Genomic DNA, 19045 nt, shown 5'->3' with positions numbered 1-19045 from the left:
TACTGCAAAGATAGCCTGCAGAGTTCTGTCCTACTATCCAGGTCTGTACCCAAACAATTTGAACTTCTACTTTTAAAAATCCACCTCTCTAAAAACAAGTCTCTCACCGTTGCCGCCTGCTATATACCACCCTCTGTACCCAGCTGTGCTCTGGACACCATATGTGAACTGATTGCCCCCCATCTATCTTCAGAGCTCGTGCTGCTAGGCGACCTAAACTGGAACATGCTTAACACCCCAGCCATCCTACAATCTAAACTTGATACCCTCAATCTCACTCAAATTATCAATGAACCAACAGGTACCCTCCCATAGCCTTAAACACGGGCACCCTCATAGATATCATCCTAACCAACTTCCCCTCTAAATACACCTCTGCTGTCTTCAACCAAGATCTCAGCGATCACTGCCTCATTGCCTGCATCCGTAATGGGTCAGCGGTCAAACGACCTCCACTCATCACTGTAAAACGCTCCCTGAAACACTTCAGCGAGCAGGCCTTTCTAATCGACCTGGCCGGGGTATCCTGGAAGGATATTGATCTCATCCCGTCAGTAGAGGATGCCTGGATATTTTAAAAAAAAAAAAAGCCTTCCTAACCATCTTAAATAAACATGCCCCATTCAAGAAATTTAGAACCAGGAACAGATATAGCCCTTGGTTCTCCCCAGACCTGACTGCCCTTAACCAACACAAAAACATCCTATGGCGTTCTGCATTAGCATCGAACAGCCCCGTGATATGCAGCTGTTCAGGGAAGCTAGAAACCGTTATACACAGGCAGTTAGAAAAGCCAAGGCTAGCTTTTTCAAGCAGAAATTTGCTTCCTGCAACACTAACTCAAAAAGTTCTGGGACACTATAAAGTCCATGGAGAATAAGAACACCTCCTCCCAGCTGCCCACTGCACTGAAGATAGGAAACACTGTCACCACTGATAAATCCACCATAATTGAGAATTTCAATAAGCATTTTTCTACGGCTGGCCATGCTTTCCACTTGACTACTCCTACCCCGGTCAACAGCACTGCACCCCCAACAGCAACTCGCCCAAGCCTTCCCCATTTCTCCTTCTCCCAAATCCATTCAGCTGATGTTCTGAAATAGCTGAAAAATCTGGACCCCTACAAATCAGCCGGGCTAGACAATCTGGACCCTTTCTTTCTAAAATTATCTGCCGAAATTGTTGCCACCCCAATTACTAGCCTGTTCAACCTCTCTTTCGTGTCGTCTGAGATTCCCAAAGATTGGAAAGCAGCTGCGGTCATCCCCCTCTTCAAAGGGGGGGGACACTCTTGACCCAAACTGCTACAGACCTATATCTATCCTACCATGCCTTTCTAAGGTCTTCGAAAGCCAAGTCAACAAACAGATTACCGACCATTTCGAATCTCACCATACCTTCTCTGCTATGCAATCTGGTTTCAGAGCTGGTCATGGGTGCACCTCAGCCACGCTCAAGGTCCTAAACGATATCTTAACCGCCATCGATAAGAAACATTACTGGCATATATTATTATTATATTATTATTATATTATTATTATATATTATTACTGTGCAGCCGTATTCATTGATCTGGCCAAGGCTTTCGACTCTGTCAACCACCACATCCTCATCGGCAGACTCGACAGCCTTAGTTTCTCAAATGATTGCCTCGCCTGGTTCACCAACTACTTCTCTGATAGAGTTCAGTGTGTCAAATCGGAGGGTCTGCTGTCCGGACCTCTGGCATTCTCTATGGGGGTGCCACAGGGTTCAATTCTTGGACCGACTCTCTTCTCTGTATACATCAATGAGGTCGCTCTTGCTGCTGGTGAGTCCCTGATCCACCTCTACGCAGACGACACCATTCTGTATACTTCCGGCCCTTCTTTGGACACTGTGTTAACAACCCTCCAGGCAAGCTTCAATGCCATACAACTCTCCTTCCGTGGCCTCCAATTGCTCTTAAATCCAAGTAAAACTAAATGCATGCTCTTCAACCGATCGCTACCTGCACCTACCCGCCTGTCCAACATCACTACTCTGGACGGCTCTGACTTAGAATACGTGGACAACTACAAATACTTAGGTGTCTGGTTAGACTGCAAACTCTCCTTCCAGACCCATATGAAACATCTCCAATCCAAAGTTAAATCTAGAATTGGCTTCCTATTTCGCAACAAAGCATCCTTCACTCATGCTGCCAAACATACCCTTGTAAAACTGACCATCCTACCAATCCTCGACTTTGGCGATGTCATTTACAAAATAGCCTCCAATACCCTACTCAACAAATTGGATGCAGTCTATCACAGTGCAATCCGTTTTGTCACCAAAGCCCCATATACTACCCACCATTGCGACCTGTACGCTCTCGTTGGCTGGCCCTCGCTTCATACTCGTCGCCAAACCCACTGGCTCCATGTCATCTACAAGACCCTGCTAGGTAAAGTCCCCCTTATCTCAGCTCGCTGGTCACCATAGCATCTCCCACCTGTAGCACACGCTCCAGCAGGTATATCTCTCTAGTCACCCCCAAAACCAATTCTTTCTTTGGCCGCCTCTCCTTCCAGTTCTCTGCTGCCAATGACTGGAACGAACCACAAAAATCTCTGAAACTGGAAACACTTATCTCCCTCACTAGCTTTAAGCACCAACTGTCAGAGCATCTTACAGATTACTGCACCTGTACATAGCCCACCTATAATTTAGCCCAAACAACTACCTCTTTCCCAACTGTATTTAATTTATTTATTTATTTTGCTCCTTTGCACCCCATTATTTTTATTTCTACTTTGCACTTTCTTCCATTGCAAAACTACCATTCCAGTGTTTTACTTGCTATATTGTATTTACTTTGCCACCATGGCCTTTTTTGCCTTTACCTCCCTTCTCACCTAATTTGCTCACATTGTATATAGAGTTGTTTATACTGTATTATTGACTGTATGTTTGTTTTACTCCATGTGTCGTTGTATCTGTCGAACTGCTTTGCTTTATCTTGGCCAGGTCGCAATTGTAAATGAGAACTTGTTCTCAACTTGCCTACCCGGTTAAATAAAGGTGAAATAAAATAATTAAATAAAAATATGTATTCACCCCCTTTGCTATGAACATTTACATTTACATTTAAGTCATTTAGCAGACGCTCTTATCCAGAGCGACTTACAAATTGGTGCATACACCTTATGACATCCATGAAGCCCCTAAATAAGATTGGGTGCGTCCAATTACCTTCAGAAGTCACATAACTAGTTAAATAAAGTCCACCTGTGTGCAATCTAAGTGTCACATGATCTCACTATATATATATATATATATATATATATATATATATATATATATATATATATATATATATATATATATATATATACCTGTCCTGAAAGGCCCCAGAGTCTGCAACACCACTAAGCAAGGGGCACCACGAAGCAAGCGACACCATGAAGACCAAGGAGCTCTCGAAACAAGTCAGGGATAAAGTTGTGGAGAAGTACAGATCAGGGTTGGGTTATAAATAAATATCCTTTGAACATCCCACAGATCACCATTAAATCCATTATAAAAAAAATGAAAGAATATGGCACCACAACAAAACCAAAACTCACGAACCAGGCAAGGAGGGCATTAATCAGAGAGGCAACAAAGTGACCAAAGATAACCCTGAAGGAGCTGCAAAGCGCCACAGCGGAGATTGGAGTATCTGTCCATATGACCACTTTAAGCTGTACACTCCACAGAGCTGGGCTTTAAAGAAGAGTGTCCAGAAAAAAGCCATTGCTTAAAGAAAAAATAAGCAAACACTTTTGGTGTTCGCCAAAAGGCATGTGGGAGACTCCCCAAACATGAAAGAAGGTACTCTGGTTAGATGAGACAAAAATGTAGTATTTTGGTCATCAAGGAAAACACTATGACTGGCGCAAACCCAACACCTCTCATCACCCCGACGTCACCATCCATGATGCCTGCCACCATCCGGTGGCAGCATCATGCTGTGAGTATGTTTTTCATCAACAGGAACTGGGAAACTGGTCAGAATTCAAGGAATGATGGATGGCGCAAATACAGGGAAATTCTTGAAGGAAACCTGTTTCAGTCTTTGGGACTGGGACGGAGGTTCACCTTCCAGCAGGACAATGACCCTAAGCATACTGCTGAAGCAACACTTGAGTGCTTTAAAGGGAAACATTTAAATGTCTTGGAATGGCCTAGTCAAAGCCCAGACCTCAATCCAATTGAGAATCTGTGGTATGATTTAAACACATCCAACTTGAAGGAGCTGGAGCAGTTTTGCCTTGAAGAATGGACAAAAATCCCAGTGGCTAGATGTGCCAAGCGTATAGAGAGATAGGCATGTTGTGTAAATCAAACGATACAAACCCCCCAAAAATCTATTTTAATTCCGGGTTGTAAGGAAACAAAATAGGAAAAATGTCAAGGGGGTGAATACTTTCGCAAGCCACTGTAAAAACAGCACATACAATATATTGCATACCACCAGAGCAGTCACACAACCCCCTTCTGAACTTTTAATCACAAGGGCCCAAAAGGTATTTCCCTACATATTGGTTTTTGTAGGCGATCCATACGTATCCAATTTGAGGAAAAACCCAACAAAAGATTTTGTTTTCCTGCATATTGATCAAGAGAACAGAATGTAAACAGATCAATTTCATCATGACAGAGCATCAATTATGTCCATATCTCTCCACAGGTATACTCTCACTGGGCCTGGGGTTCTCTGCAGCCATTAGACACACACACGCACACACACAAAAAAAACACCACCAGCCCCACACACACATATAGGCACGCACAGACACACACAGCCAAGCCAGCCGTCATTACCATAATAACAACAGTAATGGCCTCATCTCAGAGGCAGATGGGAACAGGAGAGAGACACTTTGGAATATGTTGAATATGACATAGCCAGTTGTGTTGAAAATCAGGCAACTCACTTTGTAATGAACGTTCCTATGTTGAGGGGAATGGGTTAATTGGCTGCTAGACACTTTGAGAGATAGAGAGAGCGATTTTCTTCCTTTTCCTCATGTTTATTGGTAATTAACACTTACAAAAGTGATAAATAAGGCTGTAAGCTATGAGCTATAGGAGTGCAGAGCAGAGCTAAGGAGATGTTGTTCTCCTTTTGCTTTGACTCCTGGGGGATAAAACAAATCTAAATATATAAAGTATAAAAGCTGTGTATCTTTAGTGAAGTGAGAGGAATGGGTTTGTTTATGTGGTAGTGAACACTAACACAAACGTATACACAGCAGAGAGACACATGATAGTAAAATCAGAATTTGCTCTTCCACTTATGTTTGCGTGCCTATTTAAGTGGCAACTCTGACTTCTAGCTGTAGGATAATGATGTGATTGGCATTGATGCTCAACACCTGGAGAGTTGTATGAGAGATGAAATGATTCCGAATCTCCATCTCCTCTCCAGACCAATAAGAAATTTCCATTTTTGTAATTAAACAAATCTAACAGTCTGTGTCGGTGCACAAGCCTAATTCTAAACGTGTACATTACAGAATATTTTGCTGTGACATTAAGCATTGGAATAGCTTAATAGTATTGCTTTTAACTATAGCAGCGCGTCTGGTGCAAGAAGATGCATATTGCACTGTACCAACGGTATAGGTGCCAATGTTCTATACATTCTCTCCCTTGTGTCCCTTTGAAATCAATTGCCTACTATATGAGCAGTTCCTGTACAGGGGAAGACACCCTGAATGGTAGAGAGAAGATGCTAGATAAATTGAAGTTAATCTCATCCGTTCGTTTGTGAAAAGACGCTGTGTGCTGGAATTGCTGTCTTAATTACCCATAAAAACCAGCTCCTAAGCTCTCCCTGCGATATGCTGGTGATGCCCCATGGGACCTGGATATGTGAGGAAATAATGAAAATGGGATGTGTTGTAACCCCGGGATGAGGCACACAGGCACAGCAGGCAGGATCCATCTTAGCCTCACTGTAGCAAAGCAAATCTATATAATGTGTGTGTGTGGGGGTAGGGGCTGTGGGGGGCATTTGTGTGTGTGTGTGTGTGTGTGTGTGTGTGTGTGTGTGTGTGTGTGTGTGTGTGTGTGTGTGTGTGTGTGTGTGTGTGTGTGTGTGTGTGTGTAGTTCTATGTAGGAGAAACAAATGGATGCATTCCTTTTTCCAGAGAAAAATAAAAGGGAAAATCGGGATTAGCTGCATTTTACCCCTGAGTCATCAGGCTTCAATGGCATTACCAATCATTATGACATTCACAAATTGATTTAACCTGCCTTGTTGGCTGTTTAATGAGAGCTGGCTGATTGATGCCAAATAGCTAATTAAATCAAGCCATTGATTCTCCTCTTTTAAATGTTACACTTATTGCTATGGTGTCATTGAGTATTTCCTAGATACAGTTTAAACCCTTCAAATGGCTGTTTTTCCTCTTGAAACATGATAATTTATTCATAATGTTTCATTACACTGTCCGGGGGGGAGCAGGCAGCTGACTAGTGGTGGATTTTCAGCAGCCTGATGGTCTGGGGGTAGATGGAAGCAGGGAAGCAGGGAGAACAGGCCATGACTCGGGTGGCTGAGGTCCCTGATTATCTTCTTGGCCCTGGAGGGCAGGCAGTGTGCACCCAATGGTGCGTTCGGCTGAGTGTACCACCCTATGTAGCGCCATGCGGTCTAAGGCAATGGAGTTGCCGGGTGTATGAAGTAATGAAATAAGCAAACTGAGTAAGACGTTTTCTTTAAACACTAGAAAAAAACACTAGAAAAAGTATAAACCTGCAATGTCTTGTAGGAGCTCGAGACGAGGCGCCCTCCGTCGGCGGCATCTTAGCCAGCTTCTTTGTAATTGGTGTGATTGGCCAAAGATCTCTATTTTCTTGTTATCTTGCAATAGCACCAATTTCAATCGACCAAGTGCCAATCCTGCCAATCCAAACTCCCGGCGGTACTTGGTCAGATGATATTATAAAAAAGCTTTTTGACCACACACACCAGTGGTGGGTTCAGCATTGAATAACAGAGCATATATAGAAAAGGGTGGTGGATCTTTGATGTTTTGTGGCTATTTACCTTCCCCTGGTTCTGGGTCCCTTGTTAAGGTCAAAGGTGTCATGAACTTTACCCAGTACCGGGATATTTTTGCCAAAAACCTGGTGGCCTCTGCCAGGAGGCTGACACTTGACCACAAGTTGATGTTCCTCCAGCAAGACAATAACACTAAGAACTAATCAAAACCCAGAAATAAATGCTTAATTGACCACAAAATCAACATTTTGCACTGGCCATCTCAGTCTCCAGACTTGAACCTGTGGTTTGAATTGAAGAGGGCAGTCCATAAGAGACGGCGAAGGATTCCTCCCAACGTGTTCTCCAATCTCATTGAAACAGGCTCAGTGAAAACATGATGTCCTATCTTTTTTACATGTTTTTATTACTAGTTAAACAAAATCTCTTCCTCTGAGCAATTATATTAGTATAAAATAATATAATTCCTCAAAAATCTTTGTTTACATTATTGCTCGATATTGGTATTATTTTTTGTACACATTATTTTGTTGCTCATCTTTATCAAGGGTGACAATAATTATGAACCAGACTGTATACACAGCTCCATCTGTTAGCTAGCCACATGGCTTTGGCCCCACATCCTCCACCTTCCCCTCTCCGCTACCCAGTTCCTTTCCTCAGAGCTGGGCTTGGGAAGCCACAGTTTCCCTCAACCACCAAACTATGTGGACACAATACTTCTCCTCTTGTGCGGCTGAGAAGCTCAAGGATCTCTGGTGATTGAAGAGCTCATTGATGACTGCCAACTCTTGAAGAGGTATAATCTGGGCTACATCTGTCCACCTGGCAGGCTTTCATTTTCTGTGGGGATGGGGTGGATGAAAGCCGTGTGGTGAATGGTTTTGAAAATGTCTGACACCTTGCAACACCATGCTAGTGCTCTGATTCTCTAAACACGTTCTCCTTTCCGTTTCTCATCCTGTGAGTGTGAATTAAGAGCTCTTAGCTTGTGGAAAGAGAGAATAGGGCTTTTTCTTCATTTTTAACACATTCTCTCTATTCTGTACGGCAGGGGTGGGGGGTGGGGGGGGGGTGAATACTGACAATACTGAGCCTCATTATAAGCTTTTGTTGTTTGTTAGATTTTAATTTTTGTGCCTCCAACTCCGATACACACCTACCCACAGGCGTAAAACGCACACACACACACACAAAGTCATGCACGCACACACACAGACACGCACAGTACATAGGCAGATGCGGAACTGTCGGAATGCACCTCCTGTGAGAGTGTCAAATTGCTGACATGGCTGAGGGATCAGCATAAATGGAAATAAACATACCACAATACACTCTCTCTTTCTCTCTCTCACACACACACACACACACACACACACACACACACACACACACACACACACACACACACACACACACACACACACACACACACACACACACACACACACACACACACACACACACACACACACACACACACACACAAAACTATACACAGTATAATGATGTAGGGTGGCAGAGGATATCTGTTGACTAAAAGCTGCTCTCCAGGGTCATCAATGAGAACATTATGATGCTAGATAGTTAGTGGCTACTGACTGAGGTAAATTGTGTTGCTAACTAGCTGAATTTAAACTCCATTCTGCAGGGCTGTGACAATACCGGTATCGTAATATTTTTTCCATAGCAACAATTATAACAAGAAGCAGACCAAACTTTTGTTCTTTACAAACTACTGTATGTAAAATATTGTGTGCTATAGCTTGGAAAATAAATAAATGTGACTCTAGATAAAACAAAATTATGTTTGTTTCCAACATTAGGTCTGTTTCCCTAAAGAAGATAAATCTGCTTTGTGTTTTGTTTCCTTGCCACGATACTAACGAGTATCGCAATACTGGTATCATCTCCACGCTACTATTCTGTATGTTTTATAAGTTTTATACATGAGACTACCAAACAAACTAGCAAATTTAAAATTATTTTCTCTCAATGTGTTAGCCAAGTGTCATGTTAGATTTGTCTGCACAGAGGTAGATTGCCACTATGAGATTAAAGTGGTAAAAATTCTTACTTAGACTCAAATACTTACATTGATTGCTATATTAGCCAGCAAAGATCTTAGTTATTGTAACATCACCTCACATTCTAATTATCAATATCAAGACTATCATGACACTTTTCCATCTAATAAGAAAATGGTGGGTGCAAACTACTGTTTGTTTTCAAGATGAGAAACAGTGTTTGCTTGCTGAAATATATAATGCAAATGTAATCAATGTTTAAAAGGGGTGTTTTGGGTTTCAATTACTTTTTTTCAGCTGAGGAGAAGATTGGTACATCTGTGTCTCTAAATCGGAATGCATAAATGATTCAAACACCTGGGAGCCTTGTGGAGTGAAACCATAGGGATTCATTCAAATCAATACAGTATTAGAACACCTGGGAGCCTTGTGGAGTTAAACCATAGGGATTCATTCAAATCAATACAGTATTAGAACACCTGGGAGCCTTGTGGAGTTAAACCATAGGGATTCATTCAAATCAATACAGTATTAGAACACCTGGGAGCCTTGTGGAGTTAAACCATAGGGATTCATTCAAATCAATACAGTATTAGAACACCTGGGAGCCTTGTGGAGTTAAACCATAGGAATTCATTCAAATCAATACAATATTAGAACACCTGGGAGCCTTGTGGAGTTAAACCATAGAGATTCATTCAAATCAATACAATATTAGAACACCTGGGAGCCTTGTGGAGTTAAACCATAGGGATTCATTCAAATCAATACAGTATTAGAACACCCGGGAGCCTTGTGGTGTTAAACCATAGGGATTCATTCAAATCAATACAGTATTAGAACACCTGAGAGCCTTGTGGAGTGAAACCATAGGGATTCATTCAAATCAATACAGTATTAGAACACCTGGGAGCCTTGTGGAGTTAAACCATAGGGATTCGTTCAAATCAATACAGTATTAGAACGCCCGGGAGCCTTGTGGAGTTAAACCATAGGGATCCATTCAAATCAATACATTATTAGAACACCTGGGAGCCTTGTGGATTTAAACCATAGGGATTCATTCAAATCAATACAATATTAGAACATTGTCTTCCCATAGTCAAACAACCCTGGGTGCATATCCTTAAGAGTCTCAGAGCAGGAGCTCATGTAGGGTCCGTTTTTCTTACATCGAGAGATGGAACCTGATCCTAGATCTGCACTCCTACTCTGAGATGCTTTGTTAATACAAGCCCGGGGCTATTGTCCACTTCATATCACATTATTAGACTATTCAACAGGACATTAGCACTATAATTTACCTACTGCTCTGCTGCCCCATCCCTTTGGGCATTAGTATTCATATTCCAACCAGAGGAAATGTAGGGTATTTATCTCCATGGAAGAAGTATGGGTTCTATTCATGCCAGAGGAGGCATATTTAAGGTGTTCAGAAGTAGATCCCTGTGCACTAGCCGAAGCCCTGTATCCTTCCCCAAAGGCTCTATATTAACCTAATGCTGATAATTCCTGACTCCTGGAAGGAGAGAGGAGAGAAGACCAGTGTATTTGAATATTCCCCCTCCTTTCTTCCCTCACTCCCCCCTCCCATCCGAAGCCCTCCAGATATAATTGGCTCCCTCTCTCCCTCAATCCATCTTTCCCTCTCTCCTTTATCGAATATTTCATCACCTTGTAGTGCTGGCTGGAAAAATGGTGTAGCAGGGAGGCAAAATGGTGGTTGTGGTGTAATCAAACCTATTCTAATGACTCTGTGGATCAGGAACATTTATGTTGTTTTTTATTGCCCTGAGGCAGAGAGGGAACAGCTAATCAAGGTGCCTGGTGTTAGTACAGGCTTACTCTTAAAGGTGATAACTTCTACAGTAGTCTAGGGAACCACAATGAAAGCGCACTGTGCTGACTGACAAGAGTATTTGGCTAAGACCCTATCAATCTTTTCAAGGCACTAAGTTTTATGTAGAGTACAGTGAAACATACTGAGGTAGAGTATGAACATATAAACAAGAATCTATACGATCTAAGCTAATCACTCAATGATTCATGTCCCTCCCATTGAGAAGAAGCGTGTTCAAGTGATTTGTAGTTGTGTCCAGAATATAGTATAGTATTATATCAAATTGCATATATTATAGTATATCAAACAGCCTTGCCTTGCACATGTACATACATACAGTACCAGTCAAAAGTTTGGACACACCTACTCATTCAACGGTTTCTCTAACCAAAAAATGTGTTAAACAAATTTAGATTCTTCAAACTAATCAGCCTTTGCCTTGATGACAGCTTTGCACACTCTTGGCATTCTCTCAACCAGCTTCACCTGGAATGCTTTTCCAACAGTCTTCAAATAGTTCATACAGAAGCTGAGCAATTGGGTTGAGGTCGGGTGATTGTGGAGGCCAGGTCATCTGATGCAGCACTCCATCACTCTCCTTCTTGGTCAAATAGCCCTTACACAGCCTGGAGGTGTGTTGGGTCATTGTTCTGTTGAAAAACAAATGATAGTCCCACTAAGCGCAAACAAGATGAGATGGTGTATCGCTACAGAATGCTGTGGTAGCCATGCTGGTTAATAAGTGTGCCTTGAATTCTAAATAAATCACAGACAGTGTCACCAGCAAATCATCCCCACACCATCAAACCTCCTCCTCCATGCTTCACAGTGGGAACCACACATGCGGAGATCATCCGTTGGTCTACTCTGTGTTTCACAAAGACAGCGGTTGGAAGCAAAAATCTCAAATTTGGACTCATCAGACCAAAGAACAGATTTCCACCGGCCTAATGTTTCTTGGCCCAAGCAAGTCTCACTTTCTTATTGGTGTCCTTTAGTAGTGGTTTCTTTGCTGTAATTTGACCATGAAGGCCTGAGTCTCCTCTTATCAGTTGATGTTGAGCTTCAGATTGACTGACCTTCATGTCTTAAAGTAATGGACTGTCATTTCTCTTTGCATATTTGAGCTGTTCTTGCCATAATATGGACTTGGTCTTTTACCAAATAGGGCTATCTTCTGTATACCACCCCGACCTTGTCACAACACAACTGATTGGCTCAAACGCATTAAGAAGGAAATAAATTCCACAAATGAACTTTTAACAAGGCACACCTGTTCATTGAAATGCATTCCAGGTGACTACCGCATGAAGCTGGTTGAGAGAATGCCAAGAGTGTGTAAAGCTGTCATCAAGGCAAAGGGTGGCTACTGTTTGTTTAATACTTTTTTTGGTTACTACATGATTCCATAGTTTTGAAGTCTTCATTATTATTATACAATGTAGAAAAGGGTCAAAAAATAAAGACAAACCCTTGAATGAGTAGGTGTGTTCAAACTTTTGACTGGTACTACACCTCTCTATAATATGTATAAATGACTGTATGCATTTACTCAAACCTTAGAGGGGTCCCCGGCGCCAAAAAGTTTGAGAACCCCTGGTCTAGCGGTCATAACATTTGCCATTTCTACCCCAGGGCTGGGGGTAGAAGAGACCTAAATTAATCATGTAATTTCAGTTGGTAAGTGAGCTACTGTTTGACAGATGACAAAACAAGTGAGATGGAGCAATACAAATCAAAGTTTATTGGTTGCATACACAAAAGAAAGGGAAAGAAATCAGAACTGACTTATATTCTGTATGTAACGGCTGTCGTTGGTGGAAGAAGAGGAGGACCAAGGTGCAGCGTGGTATGTGTCCATATTTATTAAATGAACACGGAAATAACAAAACTAACAAAGAGAACGACCGAAAACAGTACTGGCTGGTGCAGACACACAACAGAAAACATAAAATAATCACCCACAAAACACAATAGAAAACAGGCTACCTAAATATGGTTCTCAATCAGGGACAACGATTGACAGCTGCCTCTGATTGAGAACCATACCAGGTCAAACACAGAAATAGCAAATCATAGAAAAACAAACATAGACAACCCACCCAACTCACGCCCTGACCATACTAAAACAAAGACATAACAAAAGAACTAAGGTCAGAACGTGACACTGTAATCTATTACAAAATATATAACTCTAAATTATGGCGAAAGAGTTACATGCATGTATAATACCGGTAAATACATTGTGTTGAAACTAAGACGAGAGTGAGTGTTAGTCAGAAGGAAGGATAGAGTACTGATGGAAAAGATAACTTCTATCTCCATAGATTAGATCATTTATACCCAGACGATGGCATTAACATTCAACAGACAAACCTACAGTATATCAAGGTGTAGGCTAGAGATACATTCTTATAATGAGATTTCCTTCCTAGCACAGAGCCAGCAGCGTATTTGCAAAGTAATCAAAAGTGGCATTTTGATGGGAATTAGCATATTATACTTCTTGGCCTAATTCTGTTAGTCATTTTGACATGCCATTGATCATTTAATAACATCAATATTAAGGACTTTCGAGAGCAGCTGGAAGGAAGTTAGTGCTAGATCACATCACGCTAATCAGATACAGAGCTGTGAGCCATAGCAGAATTATCTTATTCTGCTTTCACTGAGAGAAGCAACCATTGTGATGGGCAGAGTTTCAGACTTCACTCAAAATGTAAATTGACTTGACGGGTATCAGGACATTATCCTAAATAACAATTGAAAAACTGCCCTTTTGATAGACAATTCGAGAGGTTGGCACTAGAAGGTTCTTTTTGCAAAAAGATGATTCTGAGATAATTGGCTTTAAAGTTCTAAACCCTCATTGGTTTGAATGGTGAAAACAATTTTAATCGTGTATTATTTTGAACATGAATTGGGGGAATTTGGAGTACTTTCTAGGTCGAGAACATTGAACAGAACAAGGCTATGTCAAATAACAACATTTTGACAAAAATGCAGATAGAACCTCATTGTCCCAAACTCAAAAATATGCATGGCTTGACAATGATTGTCCTATACAGTGTGTTTTTTGTCATGGATAGGTCATTGTTTAAGTGTATGTGTTGGGGCATATGTAAAGTAATAGTTAGGGATGTCAGTAGGCCTAACAGCTGTTACTAAGAGCTATTGAGTTATTCTAACATATTCGGGGTAATTTGAAGAACAAGTTACTCGTTGACCACAATTGGACAAGTCTTCTATTAACATACGCGCAAAGGTGCAAAGAGAAAAGAACTGCAACAGTAAAAGGATAGATCACCTGGAAGGATAATCCTAACAGCTATTATGGTGACCAAATATTCACAAGCAAATGTATTTGCACAATTAGTTGAAGACTATAGTGCCCAATGTGATAGAAAAGGTGAAGTGAGCATAAGGCTCTACAGCGAGAAGCATGGAGCACACATGAAGGTAAGAGTAACATTATAGTAATTCTATTAGGAATATGTACTAGAAGCTGAACACTATTGGACATGTCAAGTACACGACAACAAGGTGCAAGGAGCATGGGGCTGTAAAAGGAGAATGATAGATTACACAGGAAGGTAATATCATATGGCCCTGTTTTGTCTGGTGGCTGGCTGCTATCAGTAGCTGCCAGTTTGATAATTGCTGCCCTGGCCCTGCAGTACTCTTTCACATCCTCCTGACAGGCCAATGCAAGCAACGGACAGTTGGAGAGAATGGAGTTGGCTGTTGGCTGCACTTCTGGGTCTAGTTGTAGGTCTGAGTCTAGCTACAAGGCTAACAGCTAATAGTCAGGTACCACAACCCAATCCAAGCTACAGATGACTGGGGAGAAGAGAGTTGGCTACAGGTCTGGGGCTAGGAGGCTACAAGGCTTAAGGTGACTAATAGTCAGCCAGCTAGCACAGCACAATCGATAACAGGGTGATGTAATGTGTACTTTGATGGTTTTGCAGAATTCCTGAGATATACTGTATGGGGTACACAGGAATCCATATTAGTTGAGGTATTGTTTATCATTATTGGAGTGAGAGGTAGTCATGTATTAGTGTGTATTAGTGTGAGCAAGCAAAGCGAGCCATATCATAAAACCAACTATATCTTTTTTCTTAATTAATTAACTGTAATTAATCATTTAAGTTTGACTCATGGTGCAGTCCTTCAATCCGTAGTGTTACCCACCATTCCTTTGCTATGGTATGATGAAAGGCACAACAACACATTTCCCATCAGTTTACTCGCATAATGTACAGTATAGCTTGGTAGCCATAGGGTTAGGTCAGGGGATGGTTTCAGATCCTGCAGTATACGATGTGCATCCAACCAATAAAGCAGGAGTGTGTGTGTAATTGTGGGAGCATACAGTACAGAACTTGTGTGTGTGTGTGTGTGCGTGCGTGTGCGCATACGCTTACATGCATGTTTTCACCTCGCCGGTGGGGAAGTATAAAATATAAATAGAATGCCAGTGGAGAGAGAAAGGTAAAGAGATGGAGCGATGAAAAACAACAGGGATTTTCTTTGGTTTAAAAGCCTGTGATCCAGCGTCAAATGTAGTGGTTGAGGTGTGTGTACTACCAATGTGCTGCTGTGCCATTTAGCCACGTTGTAACTGATTGTCTATTCCCCTCATAGCCGGGAGCTCTCAGTCTGAGACTCCTGCTCCCCATCTTCGCTGTCAGACGTAAAGGTAAATTAGATCAGATGTTCCACACAACTTGCTCTTTTCCGTCCTCCTACTTCCCCTCGATCCCTCTCCCTCTCATTCTCTCACTCTCGTTCGCCTTTCACTCCCTCTTGCTCTCAGCCCCTCTCCCATCTCTCTTTCACTATCTCCCCTCACTCTCTTCCCATCTCTATCATCTTTTAATCAGCACCAACAATCCCTTTAGAACGGCCTCTGCTATATTAAAGGGGATGGGGACCATCTTAAACTCTCGACAGAGATTAAGCTGATACCAACTGTGCAGCATGGCAGGTGTTATCATTGTAATGGGAATGAGGTTGGTTTCTCTCTCAATTCAATTAGATTCAGTAGACTCTTTTAACATGGCAAGTTAAATTACTTAGATTGTCAAAGTATACATATGCTGTATATATGAAAGTATTTGGACACCCCTTAAAATGAGTGAATTTGGCTATTTCAGCCACACCCATTGCTGACTGGGGTTTAAAATCGAGCACACAGCTATTCAATCTCCATAGACAAACATTGGCAGTAGAATGGCTTTACTGAAGAGCTCGGTGACCGTCAACATGTTACTGTCATAGGTTGCCACCTTTCCAACTAGTCAGTTCGTCAAATTTCTGCCCTACTAGAGCTGCGGTGATCAACATTAAGTGCTGTTATTGTGAAGTGGAAACGTCTTGGAGCAACAACAGCTCAGTCGTGAAGTGGTAGGCCACACACGCTCACAGAACGGGACCGCCGAGTGCTGAAGCGAGTAAAAATAATTTGTCCTCGGTTGTAACACTCACTAACGAGTTCCAAACTGCCTCTGGAAGCAGCGTCAGCACAATAACTGTTTATCGTGAGCTTCGTGAAATGGGTTTTCATGGCCGAGCAGCCACACACATGCCTAAGATCACCACGCGCAATGCCAAAAGTCGTCTGGAGTGGTGTAAAGCTCGCTGTCATTGGACTCTGGAGCAGTGGAAACTCGTTCTCTAGAGTGATTTGTATTTATTATGGATCCCCATTAGCTGTTGCCAAGGCAGCAGCTACTCTTCCTGGGGTCCAGCAAAATTAAGGCAGTTTATACAATATTAAAAACATTACAATACATTCACAGATTTCACAACACACTGTGTGCCCTCAGGCCCCTACTCCACATATCTACAGTACTAAATCCATGTGTATGTGTGCGTATAGTGCGTATGTTATCGTGTGTGTATGGGTGTCTGTGCTCATGTTTGTGTTGCTTCACAGTCCCCGCTGTTCCATAAAGTGGGTTTTTTTAATCCGTTTTTTAATCACATTTTACTGCTTGTATCAGTTACTTGATGTGGAATAGAGTTCCAAGTTGTCATGGCTCTATGTAGTACTGTGCGCCTCCCAAAGTATGTTCTCGACAGCTCACTGCATTCAACATGCAATACCTCTCATAAATACAAGTAGTCATGAAGTCAATCTCTTCTCCACATTGAGCCAGGAGAGATTGACATGCATATTATTAATATTAGCTCTCTGTGTACAACCATCCTGGATTTTTTTTCCTCATTTTGTCTGTCATCGTTGAAGTGTACCTATGATGAAAATTACAGGCCTCATCTTTTTAAGTGGGAGAACTTGCACAATTGGTGGCTGACTAAATACTTTTTTGCCCCACTGTACATAGACACTCTGGCTTTACTCGAAGTCAGTGGCATGTTGTTAGTTAGTAAAGATTGAAAAAAGCAAGGTGCCTAAACAGATATCCTGGGGAAATCTTGATTCTACCTGGATTATGTTTGAGAGGCTTCCATTAAAGAACACACTTCACCATCTGGCAGTCCGACAGACAATTCTGGGTTTGGCATATGCCAGTGGAAGGTTACCTGCCCAAATGCACAGTGTCAACTGTAAACTTTGATGGAGAAGGAATAATGGTTCAGGCTAAGCCCCTTAGATCCAGTGAAGAAAAATCCTAACGCTACAGCATACAATGACATTCTAGATGATTCTGTGCTTCCAACTTGGCAACAGTTTGGAGAAGGCACTTTCCTGTTTCAGCATGACAATGCTTTTGTGCACAAAGCGAGGTCCATACAGAAATGGTTCGTTGAGATCGGTGTGGAAGAATTTGACTGGCCTGTACAGAGCCCTGACCTCAACCCCATCAAACAACTTTGGGATGAATTGGAACGCAGACTGAGAGCCAGGCCTAATCGCCCCACATCAGTGCCTTTCCTTACTAATGGTTTTGAGGCTGAATGGAAGCACGTCCCTGTAGCAATGTTCCAACATATAGTGGAATGCCTTCCCAGAAGAGTGGAGGCTGTTATAGCAGCAAAGGGGGGATCATCTCCATATTAATGCCCATGATTTTGGAATGAGATGTTCGACAAGCAGGTGTCCACATACCTTTGGTCATGTAATGTATAACAACAATGGTGGGACCAACAGCAAAAGGCATCAATAATAATAATAGTAGTAGTAGTAGTAGTAGTAGTAGTGGAAATGTGATTATCATTAACAGCAACTACAACAAAAATATTCATAAGAATAATAATACATTAAAAACTTCTTATGGCTAGCGGAACCCCTCGACAACATTCTGCTGAAAAAGCAGAGCGCAAAATTAAAAAATATTTTTTAGAAATAGAACTTTCATACATTCACAAGTGCAATACACCAAATTAAAGATAAATGTCTTTCAAAAAGGCGTAAGAACAAAAGCACACCATACGATTATGTTAGGTCAGAGCCTAGTCACAAAAACACGCACAGCCATTTTCCAGTCAGTTTACATTGCCGCTTTATGGTTAGTAATGTTGTGTCTCGAAAACATCTGCCGAATTTTCAGAGAGCCACATCAATTTACAGAAATACTAATGATAAACGTTGATAAAAGATACAACTATTATGCACAGAATTATAGATATACTTATCCTTAATGCATCCGCTGTCAGATTTCAAAAAAGCTTTACGGAAAAGCAAACCAAGGAATAATACGGCGTTCAGACACAAAAACAAGCCATGCAGATATCCACCATTTTGTGGAGTCAGTAAAAGACAGAAATAGCGTTGTAAACATGAACTTACCTTTGATGATCTTCATCAGAATGCACCGCCAGGAATCCCAGTTCGACAATAAATGTTTGTTTTGTTCGATAAAGTCCATAATTTATGTCCAAATACCTCCTTTTGGAGGCGCGTTTGGTAAACAAATCCAAACGCAGGCAAGTCCAGGCGAAAGTTCAGACGAAAACTTCAAAAAGTTATAGTACAGTTCGTAGAAACATGTCAAACGATGTATAGAATCAATCTTTAGGATGTTTTTAACATAAACCCTCAATAATGTTCCAACCGGAGAATTTCTTTGTCTTAAGAATTGCAATGGAACGCAGGTCACTCTCACGTGTGCACACGTGATCAGCTCATGCCACTCTGGCAGAGCCCTGACTCAATCAGCTCTCATTCCCCCGTCCTTCACAGTAGAAGC

The sequence above is a fragment of the Oncorhynchus keta genome, chromosome 24 (genome assembly GCF_023373465.1).
Source record: "Oncorhynchus keta strain PuntledgeMale-10-30-2019 chromosome 24, Oket_V2, whole genome shotgun sequence".
Lineage (NCBI taxonomy): Eukaryota > Metazoa > Chordata > Actinopteri > Salmoniformes > Salmonidae > Oncorhynchus > Oncorhynchus keta.
This window is presented reverse-complemented; position numbering follows the sequence as displayed.